The following is a 21320-nucleotide window of genomic DNA, read 5'->3' on the forward strand; positions in this document are numbered from 1 at the left end:
ATATATATACATATATATGTATATATATATACATATATATGTATATATATATATATATATACATATACATATATATATACATATATATATATATATACATATACATATATATATACATACATATATACATACATACACACACACAGACATATATACATATATATGTATATATATATATATATACATATACATATATATATACATACATACACACACACAGACATATACACACACATATGTATATATATATATATATATATACAGATATATATAAATATATACACAAACACATGTGCATATATATATATATATATATATACACACACACACACACACACGTATGTAAATAAACACATACTGTATGTTAACAGACAAGAGATAGGTTGTATCATCACTGTGTGAGTGAGATGTCAGAATGATAGGAAATAGAGGGGTGGGATGGGGGGGGGGAACTCAATATTAGTTGATATTGAAAATTTTGGCTGAATATCGATTTTCTTTGATTAGGCACAGAGCCATTATTTTTGTCGGGGAGAAGTACAGTATAATCGAGCCTATTATAACACCAGTACTCATTTCATCGGCCTTCGATGGCTAGCACGAAAGGCCAAGTTGACTTGATGTGTTGTAAACATGGAAAGGAGAGGGACGAAACTAAATGCTGTGAAGCATTTAGTCCGGCGCTCTACTGTGTCGGCCATCTCCTATTAGCTCAAGATCTAATGTTTCTACAAAAGTGTTTCAATTATTTATTTACGTATATGGATCAGCCAGTGTGTGTTGGAATAAATGACAATTTTATTGTCATTTATTATTTAGATTTCATCATTTTGACCCACACAAATAGCAAATTAACTCACTGAAATACTATTTAATAATTTTCTTTGTTTGATATGAAGCCCATCATGGGTATAATTAATTCAGAGAGAAATGGGGTGGGGGACAATAAAAAATAAGTTAATAAATTAAAATACACATTAAAAAAAAAATAAGAACAAAGATATAAACATTGCACATCAATGGCAAAGAATAACCTGATTAACAAGATGCTTAAAAGTCCATTAGTGACGGCAATAATAAAAACCTGCCTATGGGCACTAATCAACAGCTGCTAATCAGTGCTCATGTGATGTCGCCACTGAGAATGTTCTGACAACTCCTCCAGGAATCAGCCATTACTGAGGTAGTAGGTCACCTGGAACAGACAAAAGAAAGTCATCAAAATAAAATACATACATATATATATATATACATATACACACAGACATACAGAAAGAAGTGTCGAGAGAAAGAGAGGATGCTGCAAAAGAATAAGAGAAAGTCTTAATCAATTAAATATGAAAATAACCAGGATTCAGATTCATTATTTTGACATAAAACCCCAATATGGCAGAGGGGCAAAAAACCAAAATGGAAACAAGAAGTTATGTTTTCATGACATTAGCTAGGTATTTATAGTGAAATGATTTCAATCAGCATTTGACAATTGGTTGCAGTGTCTTATATCTAACAAATTCACTATAAGGTAATACTTAGAATATAACACTATGTAATATGATTTTTGTCTTTGTGTAGCAACTTGTATTTCTTATTTGCTTATTCCTAGAAAGTATGAAAAGTAGCTAATATTTCCTTCAAATTTTGCTTTTGTTACATTTATTCAAACCCCAAAGAATCCCTCTCTCAACACATAGCTATGATGCTCCCACACTACTCCTGTTCATGATCAGAGATGCATGTACTATCAGCCTCTAAGGGACATGCTCAAGTAGTTAAGGTCAAGCAACTGGCAAGCAGATCTGTGGTATGGAGCAGAATATTTGCTATAACAATATTTCTGCTTCAGCAACTCAGCACTGAATCAGTCTGAAGTGTAATGGAAAACAGGTCAGTTTGAAAACATTGATGTCCAGGTCACAAAAGCAAAGTTTGAAGGGAATAGTAGTCACTTCCTTTGATTTCTATATAAAAACAAACAGGAAATAACACTTGCTGACAAAAGACAAAGAAAAAAGAAGTTCATTACATAGTGGATTGCATGTTTGATTAAAGTGATAACAGAAACTATTTTGTCTCTATATAGAACCCGAGAGAATATGGATGTATGTGCATGCCAGGAAGATTATACTGTCAAGTAGCATGGTATAAGTAAAAGAAATGATCAGAAAGAACAAAATGAGTCACTGAATGAATTTCTGATGAAGATAAAGGAGTAAAGTGTTTCTTTGGTTCCAATGATAAGCATGGGCAAACAAAGATAAAGGAATACACAAGATAAGACAGACAAAGCTTAACAGTATCAGAGAAATGTAACTTTCACTCAGATTCAAGTGTTTGTAACAGAATGAAGAAATTAGGGGTCTCTCTATCTCATTCTTACACAAACCATTAGAATCAATGTGAATAAAGTAAAAAAAAAAAAAGGGAAATTTCAAAGACGTAGGCGTGGTAAGAAGTTTGCTTCCTAATCATATGATTCTAGGTTCAGTCTCACTGTGTGACACCTCGGGTGAGTGTCTTCTATAACTTTGGGCCAACCAAAGCTGTATGAGTGAATTTGGAAGACAGAAACTGAAAGTTGACTGTCATATATATATATATATATATGCATATATGGCAGGCTTATGACACACACACACACACACACACATGTGAATGGCTTTGTTTGTCCCCACCCACCCAGCCACCATTTGACGTGTTGGTGTGTTTATGTTCCCATAACTTAAAGAAGTTTAAAATGTTATTTAAATTTTTTTGAAGAATTCTGATTAAAAAACATTTAAAATAATTTTGCTTTATATTTGCTTATTACAAAACAATAAAAACAGCAAGTAATACTACCAAAATAATGAATCAATTCTAAAATTCTGAATTACTTCTAAGAGTTTGAAATGGAGAATTTCAATCCTTCGGTTTTGTATTTTCCAACATATTGATTTCTTTTGGTGAGGTACAAAGTTAACATTTTTTTGCAGAGAATTTGATGTATTCTATTGAATGACCTTCAGTACTCCATATTTTATGGCATACATGTCAATGTAGCATATACTATAAACATATAGTGCAAATATCCAAACATTGTCACTATCTTTCCAAATCCAGCTGCATTTCACATGGGATTGTTGACCTTCCAAAGTCATCTTGACGTATAATTTTTTTTTTTTTTTTTTGGCTGTAAATTTTGATCTGAAAAATTTGACTTATGCGCTGGAAAATATGGTAATGTGATATTTGACTTCAGAACAAGGACACACTAAACTTGATGTAATGATCAATTTCAGTGTTCTTCTAATATACTATGCTGGCTGTCTCTATCATTTTGTGCTGTCTCATACATTTCTACATGGTCTAATTACATATGAAGTGGGGGCAAACAACTGAACTGACCCAAGTGTAAGACCAGTGCTGACCTAGTAGATGTTGGAGAGATGAAAGACTAAGAATAAATATTAGAAATATTATTCTGGGACTCCTGTTAATATTCTCTGTATTGGAAATTCCATTTAAAAAAAAAAAAAATCAATCGATTAACCCTTTTACTGTGGAAACCAGATGTCGCCACTCAAAATTTCATTACTTTTATCTGCAGAGAGTAGTTTTATGTACCAGTCTACCTGTTGTTAGGAGAATGTCAGTCATATTTGAAAGTATTCTTGGCTGAGATATGTCAAGTATCCTGAGACAACGTGACTTGCAGAAAATACCAATTCTATTACTGGAATAATCATGAAATTTAATTTTGCAGTTGAAGGGTTGAATTTGAAAGTTGAAGCCTAATAAATTTATATGATGGACATGATGCATGCCTATCATGTAACAACCAATCAGAATGATTTAGTGTAAGAATTCTTTTCTAGTTCGTTAGGTGGCAGGTCCGTCTATTACCCTGATGTATTTGACAATCATTTTATGCAACATTTTTATGTAACAGAACTATAGCTTTGAACATAATCATTTTGTAAGAGATAATTGCCATACCAAAGCTTGTTTCTCAAATTCACTGTGAACATGCTTAACTCATTAACTTCTCTAATTTGTTGTCTCTCATCTTAACGGTCCATATTTCAGCGTGATATATTTAACTTCTGATTCTTGCACAACCAAGCAAATGCTATGAGGTGAGAGTGAAAAAGCTGCAGGGCAGAGTTGTTTTATTTTGTTTTCTGATTTGTTAAGCCTGTAAGAAGAGTTCATGATCTCACTGACATAGGTGAGACTGACACTAATAACATTCCATTTTAAATTATTACAGGCCAATGCTTGCAAGATATGAGCAGGGGGGAGAATCCAGGAGATTGATGTGCTGGAATAGGATTAGGTTTACTGCAGAAAGGAGGAGTTGGATGTGCCAAAGATGATGACAGGTGGAGAGACAAGTGGGTTGGAGTGCCATTGTTATACTTAAATTATCTACACAAAATACATTTAAAAAGATACTTCACACACTGAAGTTACTTTGATAAAGGAACCATCAAAATAACTTTAAAAATTTCAAAATGCACAATGATGAAGGCATGGCTGTGTGGTAAGAATTTTTGCTTCCCAACCATGTGGTTTTAGGTTCACTGCATGGAAACTTGGACAACTGTCTTCTGCTATAGACCTGGGCTGATCAAAGCCTCACGAGTGGATTTGGTAGAAGAAAACTCAAAGAACCATGTTGTGTATAAGTGTGTGTGTCTGTGTGTGTTTGTTTCCCCTACCCACTTGACAACTACGGTTGGTTTTTTGTTTTTCATGTCTAAGTAACTAAGCAGTTTGGCAGAAGAGACCAACAGAATAAGTATCAGTGGGGTTGATTTGTTTGACTAAACCATTCAAAGTGGTGCCCTAGCATGGCCACAATCCAATGACTGAAACAAGTGAAGGATGAAAGATAATGGAATGAGTTCTGCCATGAAATGGAATCAAGGTTTTCAAAGATTCACAAACAACATGATTACCAGCATAGACACCACACCTCTATTTCTGTTCTACGCTGTACTCCATATCAGTCTGTCATTGGACATTTCCAATAGTATATCAGTTTTTCTCTGAGAAAAGGTTGATAGCCTCTTGCAAGACCCTTCTAAGGAGACGTAACTGACCTCAGTGTGATTTGAACTCAGGGCATAGAGAGCAGGCATAAACACTGCAAGGCATTCTATCCAACACTCCAGCGGCTCTGCCAATTTGTAGCCATTCTGTAGTACATACATTCGACAAAATAATTATAGGCACATCAAAAAAAAAAAAAAAAAAAAAGTACCACACAAGGAAATATTAAAAAAATACAATCCCCAATTAAACACTAGAAATAGCTAATCTGATAAAAACCAGAGACAACCTCAAACACAATACACCGAAACCACACACAACCAAAATAAAAGCCAGCATCAAACAACGAAACAAGGCAAAATAAATAAACCACAGAAAAACTGGCAAACATTTGCATCCAATATAAAGCACAAAACTAACAGAAAAACACTATATCGAGTAATTAGCCTCATCATCATCAACAGCAGTTACACCTCACTCCATGTCACAGTAATGACTTCAAATAATATGCGTACATTGTGATACAAAGCAAACAATTTTATCAGATAGTTATAGAAATTCAGCAAACGCAAACCATATAAAGGAGACTGGAACACAAAATGAAAAATGTTTCTTCTACCTAGACCATGATTTTAACCCATTCCTTTCATCGGTAGAAATTCAAAAACCTTGAGGCTATACATATAGGCGGTTGAAGAAGTTTGCTTCTAAAACCATATGGTTTCAGGTTTAGTCTCACAGTGCGGTACCTTGAACAACGAATGTCTTCTATTTTAGCCCTGAGTCAATGAAATCTTTATGGGTGAAATAAGTCCATTATGTGTGCATGCACACTCACACATACACACACATAAATGAAAAATGTATAAACAAACAACATAACGTATACTGAATGTTAAAACGAACGGGAGACAAAAAGAAAGTCCATAATTCTTCATCAGTTATTGATCAATGGTACTGTTCAGTTTCGTATCTTTAATGATATATATATATATATATATACATGCAAAGTTATGTGGCTTAGGGATTAGGGATATTTGGCTCATGATTGTAAGGTTGTGAGTTCCATACCTAGCAGTGCATTGTATCCTTGAGCAAGACACTTTATTTCATGTTGCTCAAGTACACAAACCTGGCAAAAATAAGTAATACCTGTATTTTAAAGAGCTAACCTTGTTGCATTTTGTGTAATGCTGAATCTCTCTGAGGATTATGTTAAGGGTACATGCGTCCGTGGAATTCTCAGACACTTGCATGTTAATTACATGAGCAGACAGTTCCATTGATCAGATCAACTAGAATATTTGTCATAACCAACAGAGTGCCAGATATTTATACACACACAAAATAAAATTATAAGGATGAATGATAGCATTTCAATCCATGTTACATATGTTTCAGTAGCAGGACATTTTATTAATCATATATGTGTGTGTGTGTGTGAGCATGTATATGATTGTTGTCTCCTTGCCTTTTAAATGAGTGTTCTGCTACAAGGAAATATTACTTAACTTGGGAAAAGGTGAAGGTTGGTGACAGGACTGGCATCTAGCTATAGAAATTCTGCCTCAACAAGTTTTATCTACCCCATGCTAGCACAGAAAAGAGGATATCAAAATGATGATGCTGATGTACATAAACATGTGTATGAATTTACATATATGTATGTATATTATCATAGTATATCTATTTCTTCGTAAAATTTAGACCAATGGTTTTATAGTAAAAGTCTTCCTCGCATTGGTTTCTTATATAGTCATAAGGCCTAAACCTGAGCGATTGGATACTTATTTTATCATACCGCCGCCACCACCACCACAACCACCATCATCACCAGCAACTCAGAAGGAAAGTTTTCCAGATATTACCTCTCAAATTTTTATATAGTCTGTTCATTTAAAGATGCAATATTTTTGCTTATCTTCACAAAAGAGCTTCAATAAATAACAGTTAATGTTTTGATCATTTCAATCTGTAGCTTAGTCCTTCAAGTGTAGTATATAGTTCATGAAAGTTCTGATTCAAAACATCATATTATAGATTCATAATAGGTGTTATGATGTCCTGATGAGATTTCACTAATTTTCAACAAATACATTTCGTAATATTCATGAAATTTCAACACTGAATCAAAATTTCCATTAACTGTAATTGATATGGCGTCTCAGTGGAATTGAGACACCAACATGATACTGACAACAAAAATAAAGGACAAATTTTCTGCATCTTGGAAGGAATTTGAAATTTGAACTTTACTACTTCCTTTTCCATGGTTCAGTGGTTAGAGCATTGAGCTCACAATCTTAAGGTTGTGAGTTCGATTCCTGGACTGGGCTGTGTGGTGTTCTTGAGCAAGACATTTCATTTCACATTGCTCCAGTTCAGTCATCTGTAGAAATGAGTTGCGACATCACTGGTACCAAGCTGTATTGAACTTTGCCTTTTCCTTGGATAACATTAGTGATGTGGAGAGGAGAGGTTGGCATGTATGGGAAACTGCTGGGTCTTCATTTCCATAAACAACCTTGACCAGGTTTGTGCCTTGGAGGGGAACTTTGTAGGTGCAATCCTATGGTCATTCATACTTTATTCTACTCTGAGAATGTTTTCACTACTTGATTAGTTACTTTCCTCCATTTTCACCAATCATAACTCATGACAATACATCAAGATTTACATGCAAGACTAATTGGACAAACCTGTTGACAAAAACTCAGTGAAGCACTCAGTAACAGTACCCTCTCTTGATACTTAGTTGAATGCAGTTTCCTACATGACATTTTCCTATAGCTAGTATAATATGTTGTTGTTGTTGTTGTTTCAGCAGATCTAATTCCAAAGGCATTCCGAATGTAACCATTCCATTCTTAGAGTATATAGGACTACAAAATCTCATATATCCTTCCTTTATTTAAGGCAGCAGAGTGGGCTTTGCTTTTTTTTCTAGCACATCTAGTGACTTCATATTTGGCTTCTCTTCCTGACACATCTAGTGACTTCGTATTTAGTTTCTCTTTCTAGCATATCTAGTAACTTCCTATTTGGCTTCTTTTTCTAGCACATTTAGTGACTTCATACAAGCTCCCTTGTTAGCTTGTATACTGAAAGCTATATGCCTTGACTGGGAACTTTGCACAGAACCTTAACTGTCATATTTGAACCTACTGTCTGATAACCTATCAATTCAATTAGCTTTACATATCTACAACAGTTGCTTGAGATGTCAGATCCATTTCCAATTCTGTTCTTTTAATTTTTTTCCCCCTGAATTGTAGTTTATGACCGTGAAATTCCTTATCAAATCATTAACATTACACTTGCAGGGATCTTCTATGACAATCACATAATATATATAGAAAACAATGGTAAAAACAAAAAGCTTTACATGACATGCTACCTAAACTCAGAAACCATGCTGTTGTTATGCAACCCCAGGTCAGCCCCAATCAAACAGTCTTATGGCATACATGTTTCTTTAGTCTAGCAGAGGACTGTACTTAACATTCTGACATGTGTTGATAAATAGCATGACAAGCTACACATACTCCCTCTCTACTACTTGGTCATCATAAATTCCAGTGGCAGCTATTGAGGAGGAGAGTACCTATGCCTGCCTAAGTATGTCTGTGTGATGTATACATTCTTTACTGTCTTCTATGCAAAATGTGAATGTTTTATGAGGAATTGTAAGACACTCTTAGTATTTTTGTTGTCTGTGTGTGTAGTATGTTTATGTTAAGTTGGAGTCCTTTGGTGTTGCTGGTAAGAAAGAAAACAGTGGGTTTTGCAGGTGCTACTTTAACTCTACTGCTCTGGTGCCAGCTTCCTAGGTAACTTAACTGTTTAGCATTCACATTATTCTGTCAGAAGTAATGCTTATTTATTCACATTGGTTTGAATTAATCATGCATTATCTTGTAGCTTTGAGATTTCACTGATGTGATTGGTTATTTTTGGAATGACATTGTAGGTTGGTGTGAGAGGTCACAACAGGTCAGTTTTGAACATAAAACAGGTAAAATATTTTGGCCAGATATGGCCGGTTTAAATAAGACTGGAGTAGCTGTATCTGAAAAATGGTAGAGGAACTAGGTTGCATGTAGATAGCACATGTGTGTAAAAGATGAGAAAAGCAGAGCTAACATTTTGCCTGGCTTAAGATCATTTGCAGTTTCAGTGCTTTTAGCACACTTCACTCTGATGCAAGCATGCATTAAGACCTGTTCACAAATTTGCAGATAATGTAATATGTTGATGTGCTTCTTCCCAGCTACACCTTCTGGAGAAACCAGTGTAAGGATCTAAGAGCTAAACTTATAGAGTTAAAGGTCATAGCAGTAGAATAAGAATGAATGGAATAAGTTTGGGGAGCTTTTATCAGAGGTGGAAGTAAAGGAACTTTTTCTCCCTCTGAGTAAAGAACATTGTTTACTGCAGAGTATAAAATAAAATGGCAGCCAGGTATAAGTATTGAATGGAAAGAATAGTAGAACATCAGAAAGAAATTCCATTGGATGAATAATGGAGTAAAAATGAGCTGAAAGGAAAACTAGATACATGAGGAATCAGAAATTGTGTGCAAGAAAATTAAATTGGTATGGACAAGTAAACCATATAGGTGATGGCAGTTGGGTAAGAAAGTGCCAAGCGATTCAGTTAGAAGGAAATTGTGACAGAAGAGAGCTGAGAAAGACATAGAAAGATATGAAGGCTGGTCTCATATGTAAGCTTAATCTTACAGAGGAAATGACAAGACCCTGAGCAGAGAAGACCAGTCTAATCCATGCAAATGGATATAAAATTATGTTAATAATTTCGATTACTACTATAAAATTAACTCCTACAAGAGACTATATATGTTTTTAATAATTATGTCTAAAACAGATCAGTTCGTCATTTCCTTTCTCATGCAATGTTAAATAAAATAAGCATCTATAAATGAGGTTTTGACCATAAAACCAAATAACTGATGTTTATTTACATCTACAGAATACCTGCTATCTGCTGAATAAAAGCATTTGACACAATAATAAATCATATAAAACCACTGACAAAGCAGAATGATAAAAAACTGAAATTTCTTTGTTAAAGAAATTCTAAAATCTCATCAGCAGCAATAATATTAATAATAACTAGAAAAGTACTATCCCATATTCTGCAAGAATTCTAAGGAAGATTCTTGAGATTTGAAGAGACTTGTCACCATACACCAAGATAAAATACCTGCTAACTGAATTAGCATGCTCTAGCACAGTAGCAGCAGTAGTAGTAGTAGCAATAATAGTAATCTTTTCTACTATAGGCACAAGGCCTGAAACTTGAGGGAAGGATAATTGATTACATCGACCCCAAGTACTCAAATGGTATTTAATTTATTGACCCTGAAAGAATGAAAGGTAAAGTTGACCTCGGCGGAATTTGAACTCAGAACATAGTGACAGACAAAATACTGCTAAGCATTTCGTCCAGCATGCTAACAATTCTGCCAGCTTGCTGCCTTAGTACTAGTAGTAGTAGTAGTAGTAGTAGTAGTAGTAATCCTTCCAACCACAGGCACAAGACCTGAAATTCTGAGGTGGGGATAAGTCAATTTCATCGATGCCAGTGATCAACTGGTACTTAGTTTATCAAATCCAAGAGGATGAAAGGCTAAGTTGATCTCAGTGAAATTTGAGCTCAGAATGTAAGGACAGACAAAATGGCACTAAGCATTTTGTCAGGTGTGCTAATAGTTTTGCCAGCCTGCTGCCTTGATGATGACGATAATAATAATAATAATAATAATAATAATAATAAATAATACAATGATAACAACATTCTCATTAATAAGAAGCCAATCTGCTCTTCTATTTCTGCTTGCTTCTGTGGTTTTTACTGATCAAAAGCATTCTTACAAGGCACTTGGAATTTTGAAAATGTCTAGTCACAATGTTAGACAGAGTGAATCAAATGTGACTAGTTTTGGCATTTGAACAAGTATTCACCACCTGAAAATAGATTTTTTTTTTCCCTCTCACAAGGTTGATCGCACAATTGGTCGAACTGATAATACAGTAGAGTAAGATAAATTGGATAAAAGAGAAATAAGTCATGGGATGTAGACAAAACAATAGACTTGAAGTGTAGTTGGTCTTTGAATGAAGTCAATAACTCGGATTGACTATTAGCCATTTAATGTATGGTGAATGTCTGTGAAGCAACGAAGAAGAAAAATGAAAGAAAAGAAAAAGAATGTGACAAGTAAAATAAAATAGAATAAAATAAAATAAAGATTTCAAAATGTATTGCTGCAGAAAATCTATAAATAAAGTAGTTACTGGCAATTTTTTCTAGAGTAATTAACAAATGAAATGAAAACTAAATATATAAGAACACCAATTTCACTACATACATCAAGAAAAATTTGAGTCTTCCAAATAAATAAGTAGGCACTAATTATAAATCTTTTTTTTTTTCCAGAAGCACTGAAGTAGTTCTTTTTACAAATATACAAATGTAAAAAGTGAAAATAGCATCAAGATATCAAAATACAATGAAATTGATGGAATATATTTGTTATGAAAGTTGTTTACAAATTATGCTTGAGAAGTAACTACTATATAATCTCACTTACTCACAAACACACTTTGTTTGAGGGCTACAAAATCTATGAAGTCATTTGTATTGTCATTGTCAAACAGCATTTCGGTTAACATAGGAAGAGAAAACAATACTTGTATAAAGAAAAGCAACATAGGAAATATTTTAATTGTTTGACCACACATCTTTGCCATATTCAAGGAGTTTAAGGTCAGGCAAGTGAGAGTGCATCAAACTTTTAATGATGCTCATTTATAGACTAATATTTACTTCACTAATGCACCACAACTCTGTAGGTGGTCCAAAATGTAGCTGAAAGTTAAGTTAATATTTCCTGGTTTGTGCTCCCATTGCATTACAAACCAAAATGCAGTTAGATGAAAGACACAACATTACAACAGTGGGTGGCAAACTGAACCACTGGATCAGTGGTTCAATTAAATTTGTGTTCATATATGTATGTATGTATATATATATACACACACACACACATTTAAAGCACGCTGAAGAAAAACACATCTCACACACACTGTCTTAAAAGTGATAGCCTAAAGCCAAAAGTGTATGTTGTTTGTCCTCTCCCCCGCCCCCACTTCTCTCTATTTGTCTGTCCTTTCCTTCTCTGTATATGTCATCTGATTTTGCAAGTTTCTCCATCCATGGAAAGTTAAGCTAATCGTATTTGTTTGCTTTGTCATGTAGCAATTTAGTAATATATATATGCTGCTATCCATTAGCTATATCATTAATGTTTATATCGTCTTATAGTGATAGCCTAAAATCTAAAGTATGTATTGTTCATTCTCAGAGCACCCACTTCCCACCACAAATTTCTGGAATGCCTATTATGATGTATTCCCTTAGTAACCAGCATTTTTGTTTTTTGGGGTTTTGTACTGCTAACACTTAACACATTATGTGACTTAGACTAACAACATCAATGTTAATAATAGTAGTAATAATAGTAACAATAATGATAATTGCATGCAAGAAATTGTTAGCGAATGGGTGAAATATAGCAAACCAATCAAAGTGGAAACATCTAGTCATGTGGGAGAGCGTTCTGATTGTCAACAAATGATTGCACCGGCTTTCTTATTCTTTTCAGATGCAGAAGTCAAATAAATAGCCACCTGCAGAAATCTTGCATCGTCTTGTGAGATGATAAACTTCAGAGCTGCTGCTGTCATCAATGGTATGATGAAAGGTCTCAGAAAATACTGCAGAGATGCAAAAGCAGAGGCAGGTAGATGTGTGCATGAAATAAGATGGAAGGTGACCTTCAGTCGAACTCATCATAGGAAAAGAACAGCAAAAAAAAAATTCCGGGTAGGTAATATCAAAGGAAGTGGGTGGAGTAGGTACACAGTTAGCAGAGAAATATGATAATTAGAGAACTGAAGTTGTTAGAGTGAGCGATTAAATAAATAAGCTTAGGCTAGTTATTAACAATAGGCTGCAATATTTATCTCTGCATAAGTATCACCACAAGGGCTAGTAGATGAACAGAAAGACTGCATTTATGAAACCCTTCCACCTTCATTATTGCAGGTGGCGACCTTATTGAATATGTTGGATAATAGCTTGAGGACTGCTGTGGTGTAAATGGAGGTCAAAGATATGGTAAGAAAAACCAAGAGGAATCAAGGTTTCTTGAGTCCTGCAATATAAATGACCTAAACAATTGCAACATGAACTTTAGCAAACCAAGCAGCCAGCCACCAAATCACCTGGCAATCAAGCAAACATATAAACCAGAAAGACTTCATTCTAACTAGAAACAGGATAAACAGATGGTTGTAAATGCTAAATCTTTCCTCACTGAACAATGTACTGATCAACAGAAACTAGCAATTAGTGACTTCAGAATTAGGACTAAATAAAATCAGAGACATAAGACAGCTGGTTTGGAGAGAAAACAAAAATGGAGCCATTGAGCTGCTAGAAGTTCAGAGAAGTACCAGCTGAAAGATTTAACAAAAAGAAGTTGGAGATGGAAACTTAGAGCAGAGGTTTTATGGGATAAGCTGTTGAGGGCCACAGACTAGATCATGGTTTCAATAAGACAAGGTCATAGTTTCAATAAGACAGACTGTAACATGGTGGCAGAAGTACTATAAATAAAGCTGTAAAAGCTAGAGAAAGTATGCATTTGTTTTAACTGGGTACCATGTTCTATAATCTGGTGATTCAGTAAGAAAACTTAGGGTAGACAAATGATTTGTGAGAGCCATTCAAGCCATATATAGAGGTGCAGTCAGACAGCTGAGATAAATTTATTGTGTAGGTTGGAGTCCATCAAAGCTTAGTCATCTGTACCTGCTTTTTTATGGTAGACCTCCAGGCCATAACAGAAGAGCTTAAAGCTGGCTATCCATATGAACCCCTGCTTGCCCACGAGTCAGTTCTTATAACCGAGCATGTAGCAGGTTAAGAGAAGAAATTCTAGACAAGGAGGCGGAGTCTAGAATCAAAGTAAATTTATCAAAGATTAAAACAGGAGAGTAGATTGGATCCTGTTAACATTAAGGAAATGGATGTGTTCAATATGTAAAAAAAAAGGTATAAGGTAATGAGCCGGCAGAATCATTAGCATGCTGGGCAAAATACTTACTGGTATTTTATTTGTCCTTATGCTTTGAGTTCAAATTCTCTGCCTTTCATTCTTTTGGGGTTGATAAAATAAACACCAGTTGAGTACTGAAGTTGATGTAATCGACTTGCCCCCCCCCCCCCCCCCCCACCACTTCCTAGCCTTAGGCCAAAATTTGAAACCAATAAGTAAAAAAAGGTATAGACATAAATTCTACAAATTTTAATGCAAAATAGGGATGAACAAGATGTAGTGGGATCACATGGAAACTAATGGAGAAAGGGACGAACAAGATGTAGCGGGATCACATGGGAACTAATGGGGAAGATAGAATTCTTAAGTAGCAGATGCATAACATGTAATAATTTCTTTGAAATACCCACAAAAGGTTCCATTGAAGTAATTGGTAGCTTTTTTTACAATTAAGTGATAGGACCTATATAAAGACAAAGACACACACACAAACACACTATATATATATATGTATGTGTGTGTGTGTAGACTGACAATCAGGTGACTGGCAGCAATTAATCCAAATAATCAACTCAATGCAAGAAATATCAGACATATTGGAATTATCAAGCAGAGTGAAATCCAAAATACAGATTTACTGAAGAATTCTTAAACAGATATAAATATGTTTCACAAGCCAAAAGCTGATTAGCACAAAAAAAACAAAAAAAAACATCTGAAGTTTCCACCTACCAATTTCATTCAAAAGGCATTTATGAGCTCAAAGCAAACATAAGTACAAGATGCCACAGAGTGAGACTGAATCTAAAACCATATTGTTGTAAAGTGAACTTCTCAACCTGTGCCTCTGTGTGTGTGTGTATGTATGTGTGTGCATATATGAATATATGTACGTAAACCGAGACGCAAGCAACTGCAGTTCTGTGTAGAGTTTAGATGTAACAATGCAGTTGAGTGTAAGGGTAAGCTATCCATTAAAAAAAAAAAAACCTGTTAGAAAGAAAGGCAAAAAGCTGTCAGAGGGATACCCTTATATCCTTCTGAATTCAGCTGCTTTCCATAAAATAGCCTTACCACCCCCACTAAAAAAAAAAAAATAGAAGAAAGGTAATGATTGTGAAAAACTATACATCAGAAAAAGAAAGCTCCCAGTAGATAGTCAACCTAAATGACTTTTCAATGTTCATTTTGTGAAGTTGAATTACGAAGTGAGATACTTTACAACTTTCCACAAGAGGAATACCATTCAAGTGTATATTTATATATGTATAATTTGATTTTATAAAATGCTTTTTTAAAATTTACTTTGTTCTTATTTATTGTCTTGTAGTTTTAATTTGCCAGTAAGGTGGGTGACAAATTTTGATAAATTATATTAGTGAATCACTATGTTTCTGTGTATTATTTCATTTTGTAGTTTTCTTTAGACATAAATTCCAATATTTCATTTTTATTTTACCTTTGTGGCATGCCTATTTTATATGCACTTAAGTTCAATTGAAAATCCAATAATGTGCACAATTCTCCTATATTACAATTTCGTTGTATACCCAATTGAATATTAGCTAATAACTTATTTTATATGGTGATGTTTAAGCAAAATTTAAATACATTTACATTTTACTCAATTTACCCATATTTACCTATTAGATTTGCTTTGTGACAAAAACTACGTAATAGATTTATTTAATAACCATTTGCTGTGTTCCGAAAACCACATTAATATATCAATAAATAAAAAGGTTGTAGTTGCTTTATGAAACCAGGATAAATTCATGATTATTTTAAAATTCATCTGAAACATGTAAGAGCAGTATTTTAGTTGGAAATAGAATAATGAAATGGTTAGGCTAGTATTGTTGAAAAGAAGACATTTGGGTAATTCTTCATTATTAATGCAACAAGACATGGAAAGTATTTACTTTGTCAAAAGTAGGTGGCTTCCAGGCTGAAAAATAGAAACTATCTAGAAATGAAAGTAAAAACAGCAGACAGTAATAGAGGAAGGTATGATGACCAATGGCTAGCATAGCAACAGCACCATAAACTGACACAAAGGACAACTACAGAGGCATCAGTAAATTGGACTAGGATTTGAAAATTACACAAAGAGTAATAGCAAAATTGATTGGAAAAGAAGGATTAGACTGGATGAGATGCAGTTCTGTTATGTGCCATTTTCCTAATGTGACAATTACAGGAAAAGTATTGAGAGCATGCCACTATAATTAATATTCACTGAAATGGCTGCTGTCAGGAAGGACATACAGCAGTAAAAATTGTACCAAAACCGAGACATCTGATTGGGATATAATTCTCCAACTTTTCTAGGAGCAAAGTAAATTTGAATAAGAACTGTCTTGAATCATTTAACCCATGTTAGCAGAGAAGACAGACACAAAAATGATGAGTTATATATATATATATATATATATATATATATATATATATATAGATAGATAAATAGATATATCAAAGAAAAAAAGGGATTAAAAATCCAGGCAGATATCAATAAAAGTACTCAGTTTTAAAAAGATTTGCTTAACTACTTCAAACAATCAGACATTAAGAAATGACAAACTATTACCTTTCATCTTCTAGCATAAAGCTGCTTCCTCTCTACTACATCCTCTTTGAATTGAAAGGGATCTCAGTTTTATGAGCTGCACGGCTACCTCACAAGGACAGGTGGAAAAAAACACACACACGCATATATGCACACACAATACTCTGTAAAATGGTTTGCATTAGAAGAGGTATCAAGCTATTGGAGAAATTATGCTGAAGCAGCCACTAGTGCACAACACAGTCTTTGGACCTGTCAGATGCTGTGAAACCATCAAGTCCATGCCAACATGGAGAATGGATGTTAAATCATGATATGTGTATGTGTCTGTATTATAGTTATTTTATATTAAAGAAAAAGTACTTGGGTAAACCTCAAAGACATGAGATGATAGAGGTGAGTGTGGACAGGAGACAGTCCAGTGGCCTTCATCAGATTCATAAATTTTTTTGGCTCATCTTGTGGTTGGTACATGGTGGTTACAAAGTAGGTGTGGTTTAATTGTAGCATATAAATTAATATCTTTATGGATAGTTCAATTGGGTGAGCAAAAATAAGTTGTGGGGAGAAGGGAGAAGTAGTAGAATAAGGGGGAAAGGAGGGAGAAGATGAATGTATACTGGATGAGGATGGATGAGAAGAGGAGGTAAGGAAGACATTGTTCTGGTTGGGTGGGTGTCTTTGTTATCTATCATCAGCTTAAATTAGTTATATTTAGTGTAGGAAATTAATGATTGCTTTTATATTCTAGTTTGGGTTCATTCAAGTGTACAAGTAAACAAAGGTGCAAGAAGTGAAATTTATTTGGGGTGATGGGTCAAAGACATAGAAATTTGTAGTTTGTGTGCAAATATTGTGTCCAAGCATATATTCAAATAGACAAAAGAGTTTATTTTTAATTACTCGCTATTGTAAATAATGAGGGATATTAATATTTGGTGCTTATAGTTATCAAGTTTATATACATCTTCACATATAGACACATTTTCAAAATCATTTATACATACAATCCACATACGTGGGAGTGTGTGTGTATTTATTTATATATATACACATGCACAATATATATATATATATATATATATATATATATATATATATGAATATTCATATAGAGATATAAACATATAAGCAGAAAGACACACATATTTATTTATACACACACATATATATATATATATATATATATATATATATGAATATTCATATAGTGAAACCAACATATAAGCAGAAAGACATATATATATATAGGGGGGGGGGGGGGTCATCATCAGTTAATGCTTGTCTTCTATGCTGGCATGGGTTGGACAGTTTGACAGAAGCTGGTAAGCCACAGAACTGTGTCAAGCTCCACTGTCTACTTTCAAATGGCTTTTGCAGATGGTTGCCCTTCCTAATGCCAAACTAATATACAGAGTGAACTAGGTGCTTTTTACATGGTGTGTGTGTGTGTATGTATATACAATTTCATACACCATAGATACTGGATTATTCAAACATTTAAAATGTTCCCAGTTGTACATGAGACTGAGTTTAATATGAAGACAGTGGCTGTAACAATGAATTTATGTAACGCAGCAAATAGGAAGTCTTCACAATAGCAGCAATTCTCAATGAACCCAGTAAGGTGACCACCACTAGACACTGGTGCCAGATCAATTGCAACAAAGAAAATGGAAGAGATCATTAGGAAGATATTTTTCAATATTGAAACTGTTAACTGTTCCTCAAAGTTGGTCTCAAAACGTTTTCAACCAAAGCTTCATTTAGCAATGACAAAATGTGAAGTTGTACTATTTTTTTTAATGTAATTGCACCAATGGCTAAATCAGAGCTTACTATACTAAAGACCTGTACGGGACATATTTTAAGACAATTTCTATGGCTGTTTTGAATCAAAAAGATGTTAAAATGTTACTGTATTTTGTATGACACATCTCTGGTAAGGAGACACAAGTCAAATTTTTCAATGTGCACAACTAGATCTTGACTAATTCATGAACTGATGGAAAAAGTTGTCAGATTTTGTGGAGGCACTTAACTGTGGCAAAAATTTTGGTGGTATGAAATGAAAAAGCAAGAATAAAATATATAGCTGACTGAATGCCAAACTTTGAAGAGACATTGGAATTGGCTGTGGTGCACATATCATGCACAACTCTCTCCAAATAGCTGCTGATGCAGTACCAACTGAGACAGAAGCACTTACTATGAAAGTTTTCAAATATTTTCATAGAGTTTGTGTAACACAGCTGAAAAAAAAAAAAAAAAAATTTGTGACTTTGCCAAAGTTACAATACAAAATAAAAACACTATTACAGCATGGTAATACCATATTTTTGTCAATACTACTAGTAGCTGAAATAATTCTTATATTTTTACTGGTTTGACATCCTAATTTGGTTCCTAAGAACACTGCCTAAGACTGATGAAGCAATTCTTTGAACTGATTTTGGAGGAATCTACTTATGGTTTGTACACAGACAGCTTAGTCTGCAACAAATTGACTGAGGAAAAGGACAGCAGTGACACAGCAGCTATCAAACTGGAGATGCAAAACCTAATTAAAAACGTAGAAGCTGTGAATTTGTGCCTCAAGATGCAAAGGCCTTGCTGAGAAAATCTTTTAAAAAAGCATTGAAAAAATGAAGAAGAATTTTCTTTTTTGTTTTTCTTTTTGAAAAATGTCTTGAATACCTAGACCTATGGAAAGAGAACTTTGAATGAATGAAAAACTTCTGGAGAAATATTTTGGCCCAAAGTCGAGTAGTCTGCAGTTAAGATAAACAAAAGACTGAATAACAAGAAGAAAACACTGATAAATTAATTGATGTGGTTGTTATTGCAGATAAATTTTTGAGCTTCTAAGACAGAAGTTTGGGCAACATAAAACTCTGTTGTAAAGAAAGCTATACAAAAATCTTAGCACTGTAGTAAAATGAACACTTTATCTTCTTGGCACTTCTGAACAAATTGAATCAGTGTTTTCTGTAATAGATATAGAGTAGCAAGAAGGGAGGGGCAATATTGTAGAAACTATAGTCTTAGGACCTTTGGAATGGTTCAAATCAACACCCCATTAAACTGCTCAGAATTTTTTGATAATTAAAAACGACAATAAATTTCCTTCAAAAGTAACATCAAGTGAAAAATATGAAAATTCTGGTGACTGATTAAAATATTACTTGACAATAAAAACATGGTTTATTTTTGAATGCCACCCTTCAATTTGACAATATTTTACATACTTGTGCTTTGAAGAGCAAATTTTTTAAAAAATGTTTGTGCATGTTTTTCTGTCTGTATCCCTTACCTTGACCATCAAAACTTGAAGTGATTGCCAGCAACTACCTTCATATGAGAAGGAAAATGTAATTCTATTAATATATTTGCAGTTGCTTTAGAACACAAGTGCGCTTGCATGTATGCCATATGAATGTGAATGTGCATCTGTATGAAGTTGAAGTCAACCACCGGGGGGGGGGGGGCAGATGACATATACAGCATAATAGACTATATCAGATTGATGGAGGACCCCTTCAAGTAATGCCTTCATAATCCTACCCCATCCTTTAAGAGTTTCTAGCCTGGAACATAATAACTCTGGCCAAGTACATATGGCAGTTAAAGAAGTTTGTAGAATATGCAGATTATATTTAGTAATGAGAATGATACTTGAGAGTTACTTTATGCTTGGGATGTACCTTAAATACCAAATCAGAGATGGTTTCACCTTGTTTACACAAGATTAAGTACATTCTCAGAAACTAGTTCAAGCTGCCACAGAAAAATCAACACTCCCTACTCCTTCACCCTGCTTCTTGCAGTTGACTCTTCATTATTTATATAATCTTTCTGCCCACCATACTTTTTTCATTCTTTGATATACCTCTCTTGCTTTGTCTCCCTACATGTATAGCTTTCTAAAGTTGGATTTACAAACTGACCTTTCCCTTGGGAATGCAAATAACTTTTTCCTTTCCAGCCATAAGTTACTGGCTCTACCTTATTAATTCTTATATGAAAAACAAACATCTTAATATTTATTTCCCTGAAAGGCTTTGCACACAAGACTTCAACAGTAGCCCTCTTTGGATGCAATCAACTTAAATGTATAAAGAGCAGATCTAACAAGTGTAATGCAATTTCTTTCGCAGTTATGTCACAATGAAGAAGCGTATAAACAACCAGTAATACTACGGCCTGGCTCAGAAATGCATCTCATCTTAGCTGATTGTCTTTCCAATTAATTGTGCTAATACACTTTTAATTACTTTCATAATTCAGTCCACCAATCTAATGCCTATATAGTTACTTCTTCCAAAGTTACTTCTTTCCTTTACTCAAGTAACAGATAAAGATTATAATGCAATGCCAGCCAACGAATACGGCACCTCCCTACATCGCTTTGTCAATTATGTGACTGCCAAGTAGATGTGTGTGTGTGTGTGTGCATTTATGTGTACATATATATATATATATACAAGTTTTGCTCAATGCTTTTTCATTCCAGAGCTAGAATACAAGTGTTTATACACACTCTCTCTCCCACACACACACACACACAATGGA

At 34.2% G+C, this 21320-nt stretch overlaps 1 protein-coding gene across 10 annotated transcripts in view; it reads right to left on the minus strand.

Moving 5' to 3' along the window:
* Positions 1-521: 521 nt before the first annotated feature.
* Positions 522-21320, minus strand: part of LOC106880698 (uncharacterized) — a 405084-nt gene continuing 384285 nt past the window's right edge. For all 10 annotated transcript variants that reach the window (XM_052971298.2, XM_052971297.2, XM_089358805.1 and 7 more), the window contains one exon: positions 522-1195. The gene's annotated coding sequence lies outside the window, so the exon portion shown is untranslated. The remainder of the gene's footprint in view (positions 1196-21320) is intronic.

This window comes from Octopus bimaculoides, chromosome 10 (genome assembly GCF_046866305.1).
Source record: "Octopus bimaculoides isolate indiv1 chromosome 10, ASM4686630v1, whole genome shotgun sequence".
Taxonomy (NCBI): domain Eukaryota; kingdom Metazoa; phylum Mollusca; class Cephalopoda; order Octopoda; family Octopodidae; genus Octopus; species Octopus bimaculoides.